This window comes from Triticum aestivum, chromosome 6A (genome assembly GCF_018294505.1).
Source record: "Triticum aestivum cultivar Chinese Spring chromosome 6A, IWGSC CS RefSeq v2.1, whole genome shotgun sequence".
Lineage (NCBI taxonomy): Eukaryota > Viridiplantae > Streptophyta > Magnoliopsida > Poales > Poaceae > Triticum > Triticum aestivum.
In genome coordinates this window covers 484,434,747-484,440,315 of record NC_057809.1, presented here as the reverse complement: position 1 = coordinate 484,440,315, position 5,569 = coordinate 484,434,747, and positions in this window count along the sequence as shown.

Here is a 5,569-nt window from a genome sequence, read left to right as displayed (position 1 = left end):
AAAAAGTATAGTAACATTGTCCCTTCTCTCTTTTTCTCTCATTTTTTTCGGCCTTCTCTTTTTTTATTTGGCCTTTCTCTCTCTTTTTTATTTCCTCACACGGGACAATGCTCTAATAATGATGATCATCACACTTCTATTTATTTACAACTCAAAAATTACAACTCGATACTAGAACAAAACATGACTCTATATGAATGCCTCCAGCGGTGTAACAGGATGTGCACTGATTCAAGAGTGACATGTATAAAAAATTATGAGCGGTGGCTTTGCCACAAATATGATGTCAACTACATGATCATGCAAGGCAATATGACAATGATGAAGCGTGTCATAATAAACGGAATTGTGTAAAGTTGCATGGCAATATATCACAGAATGGCTATGGAAATGCCATAATAGGTAGGTATGGTGGCTGTTTTGAGGAAGATATAAGGAGGCTTATGTGTGCTAGAGCGTATCATATCACGGGGTTTGGATGCACCGGCGAAGTTTGCACCAACTTTTGAGGTGAGAAAGGGCAATGCACGGTACCGAAGAGGCTAGCAATGATGGAAGGGTGAGAGTGCGTATAATCCATGGACTCAACATTAGTCATAAAGAACTCACATACTTATTGCAAAAATCTACAAGTCATCAAAACCAAGCACTACGCGCATGCTCCTAGGGGGATAGATTAGTAGGAAAAGACCACCGCTCGTCCCCGACCGCCACTCATAAGGAGGACAATCAAAGAAACACCTCATGCTTCAAATTTGTTACACACCGGTTACCATATGTGCATGCTACGGGACTTCCAAACCTCAACACAAGTATTTCTCAAATTCATAAATACTCAACTAGCATGATTCCAATATCACCATCTTCATATCTCAAAACAATCATCAAGTATCAAACTTCTCATAGTATTCAATGCACTCTATATGAAAGTTTTTATTATACCCATCTTGGATGCCTATCATGTTAGGACTAATTTCATAACCAAAGCAAATTACCATGCTGTTCTAAAAGACTCTCAAAATAATATAAGTGAAGCACAAGCGATCAATAATTTCTATAAAATAAAACCACCACCATGCTCTAAAAAGATATAAGTGAAGCACTAGAGCAAAATTATCTAGCTCAAAAGATATAAGTGAAGCACATAGAGTATTCTAATAAATTTCGATTCATGTGTGTCTCTCCCAAAAGGTGTGTACAGCAAGAATGATTGTGGTAAACTAAAAAGCAAAGACTCAAATCATACAAGACGCTCCAAGCAAAACACATATCATGTGGTGAATAAAAATATAGCCTCAAGTAAAGTTACCGATAGATGAAGACGAAAGAGGGGATGCCTTCCAGGGCATCCCCAACCTTAGGCTGTTTGGTTGTCCTTGAATTTTACCTTGGGGTGCCTTGGGAATCCCCAAGCTTAGGATCTTTCCACTCCTTGTTCCAAAATCCACCAAATCTTTCCCAAAAACTTGAAAACTTCACAACACAAAACTTAACAGAAGATCTCATGAGCTCCGTTAGTATAAGAAAGCAAACCACCACTTTAATGTACTGTAATTAACTCGTTCTTTATTTATATTGGTGTTAAACCTACTTTATTCCAACTTCTATATGGTTCATACCCCCCGATACTAGCCATAGATTCATCAAAATAAGCAAACAACACACGAAACACAGAATCTGTCAAAACAGAACGGTCTGTAGCAATCTGGAGGTTTCAAATACTTCCGTAACTCCAAAAATTCTGAAAAATTAGGACGACCGAAATAATTTATATATTGATCTAATTCAGTTGGAATTGGCATTTTACCGCTCTCTGGTAAAACATGAAAATTATTTTGTGAGCACAAACTTTCTGTTTTTTCAGCAAGATCAAACAACAATCACCCAAAAAGATCCTAAAGGCTTTACTTGGCACAAACACTAGTTAAAACATAAAAAACACAATCATAATAGAGGCTAGATAAATTATTTATTACTAAACAGGAACAAAAAGTAAAGAACAAAAATAAAATTGGGTTGCCTCCCAACAAGCGCTATCGTTTAACGCCCCTAGCTAGGCATTGATAATTTCAATGATGCTCACATGAAAGACAAGAATTGAAGCACATAAAGAGCATCATGAAACATGTAACAAACACATGTAAGTCTAACATACTTCCTATGCACAGGCATCTTATAGGCAAACAAATTATCATAGCAAGCAAAAACTAGCATATGCAAGGAAGCGGAAAGAAACAATAGCAATCTCAACATAACGAGAGGTAAATTAGTAACATGAAAATTTCTACAATCATATTTTCCTCTCTCATAATAATTACATGTGGGATCATAAGCAAATTCAACAAAATAGCTATCACATAAAATATTTTCAACACGATCCACATGCATGCAAAGTTGACACTCTTCCAAAATAGTGGGATTAACGTTAACTAAAGTCATGACCTCTTCAAAGCCACTTTTATCAAAAATTTCATAAGATTGAACATTCTCCAAATATGTGGGATCTAAAGTTGACACTCTTCCAAACCCACTTCCAATAATATTGCAAACATTATTATCAATCTCATATTCATCATGGGGCTTAAATAAATTTTCAAGATCATAAGAAGAATCACCCCAATCATATCATTGCAACAAGTAGCAGACATAGCAAAACTAGCATCCCCAAGCTTAGGATTTTGCATATTATTAGCACAATTTACGTTAATTGAATTTATAATAACATCATTGCAATCATGCTTTTTATTCAAAGATCTATTGTGAATCACTTCATAAAGCACTTCATCACAATTTTCAGATTCACGAATTTCAAGCAAAGCCTCGTAAAGATAATCTAGTGCACTCCACTCACTAGAAATTGGTTCATCATAATTGGATCTTTTAAAAAGATTAGCAAGAGGATGAGGATATATATCAATAGATTTTTAGCAAGCGAAGATGCAAGCAAATAGAAGGCACATGGTAACACGAGCAAACAGAAGGACGAACGGAAGAGGGGCGAAGAAAAGGGCAAAGGTGAAGTGGGGGAGAGGAAAACGAGAGGCAAATGGCAAATAATGTATTGCGAGGGAGAAGAGTTTATGATGGGTACTTGGTATGTCTTGACTTGAGCATAGATCTCCCCGGCAACGGCGCCAGAAATCCTTCTTGCTACCTCTTGAGCATGCGTTGGTTTTCCCTTGAAGAGGAAAGGGTGATGCAACAAAGTAGCGTAAGTATTTCCCTCAGTTTTTGAGAACCATGGTATCAATCCAGTAGGAGATTACACGCAAGTCGCCTAGTACCTGCACAAACAATTGATACGTCTCCAATGTCTCTATAATTTTTGATTGCTCCATGCTATATTATCTACTGTTTTGGACATTATTGCGCTTTATTATCCACTTTTATATTATTTTTCGGACTAACCTATTAACCGGAGGCCCAGCCCAGAATTGCTATTTTTTGCCTGTTTTAGGGTTTCGAAGAAAAGGAATATCAAACGGAGTCCAAACGGAATGAAACCTTCGGGAACGTGATTTTCTCAACGAACAAGACCCGGGAGACTTGGACCCTCCGTCAAGAAATAAAACAGGAGGCCACGAGGTAGGGGGGCGCGCCCACCCCCACCAGGCGTGCCCTCCACCCTCGTGGGCCCCCTGGTGCTCCACTGACGTACTCCTTCCTCCTATATATATCCACGTACCCCCAAACAATCAAAAACGGAGCCAAAACCCTAATTCCACCATCGTAACTTTCTGTATCCACGAGATCCCATCTTGGGTCCTGTTCCGGAGCTCCGCCGGAGGGGGCATCGATCACGGAGGGCTTCTACATCAACACCATAGCCCCTCCGATGAAGTGTGAGTAGTTCACCTCAGACCTACGGGTCCATAGTTAATAGCTAGATGGCTTGTTCTCTCTTTTTGGATCTCAATACAATGTTCTCCCCCTCTCTTGTGGAGATCTATTCGATGTAATCTTCTTTTTGCGGTGTGTTTTGATGAATTGTGGGTTTATGATCAAGTCTATCTATGAACAATATTTGAATCTTCTCTGAATTCTTTTATGTATGATTGGTTATCTTTGCAAGTCTCTTCGAATTATCAGTTTGATTTGGCCTACTAGATTGATCTTTCTTGCAATGGGAGAAGTGCTTAGCTTTGGGTTCAATCTTGCGGTGTCCTTTCCCGGTGATAGTAAGGGCAGCAAGTCACGTGTTGTATTGTTGCCATCAAGGATAACAAGATGGGGTTTTCTTCATATTGCATGAGTCTATCCCTCTACATCATGTCATCTTGCTTAAGGCGTTACTCTGTTTTTAACTTAATACTCTAGATGCATGCTGGATAGCGGTCGATGAGTGGAGTAATAGTAGTAGATGCAGGCATGAGTCGGTCTACTTGTCTCGGACGTGATGCCTATATACATGATCATACCTACATATTCTCATAATTATGCTCAATTCTGTCAATTGCTCAACAGTAATTTGTTCACCCACCGTAGAATACTTATGCTCTTGAGAGAATGTAACGCCCTCAATGCGGCTATATCTCCCACGTGTCGAAGCACGACTTAGAGGCATAACCGCATCGAAAGCAATGTCGCAAGTGAGGTAATCTTCACACATCCCATGTAATACATAAGGGAAAGAGATAGATAGTTGGCTTACAATCGCCACTTCACACAATTACATGAATAAAGCATTACATCAACCAGATACAATCAAGGTCCGACTACGGAACCAAAATAAAAGAAGACTACCCGAAATGCTACACAGATCCCTGATCGACCCCAACTGGGCTCCACTACTGATCAACTAGAACTAAACAACACAAAGGACAAGATCTTCATCGAGCTCCTCCTTGAGCTTGGTTGTGTCACTTGCTCGGTAACATTGGCACCTACAAACTGGTTTTGGAAGTATCTGTGAGTCACGGGGACTCAACAATCTCACACCTTCGCGATCAAGACTATTTAAGCTTATAGGAAGGGTAAAAGGTATGAGGTGGAGCTGCAGCAAGCGACTATAATATATGGTGGCTAACATACGCAAATGAGAGTGGGAAGAGAAGGAAAAGCACGGTCGAACAACTATGATCAAGAAGTGATCCTAGAACAACCTACATCAAGCATAACTCCAACACCATGTTCACTTTCCAGACTCCGCCGGAAAGAGACCATCACGGTTACACACGCGGTTGATGTATTTTAATTAAGATCAACTTTAGGTTTTCTACAACCGGACATTAACAAATTCCCATCTGCCCATAACCGCGGGCATGACTTTCGAAAGTTTAAATCCCTGCAGGGGTGTCCCAACTTAGCCCATCACAAGCTCTCACGGTCAACGAAGGATATTCCTTCTAGCGGGAAGACCCGATTAGGCTCGGAATCTCGGTTACAAGACATCCTCGACAATGGTAAAACAAGTCCAGCAACACCGCCCGAATGTGCCGACAAATCCCGATAGGAGCTGCACATATCTCGTTCTCAGGGCACACTCAGATAGGTCAAGCTACAAGTAAAACCAACCCTCGAGTTTCCCCGAGGTGGCCCCGCAGGCTGCCCATTTCGGACCAACACTCAG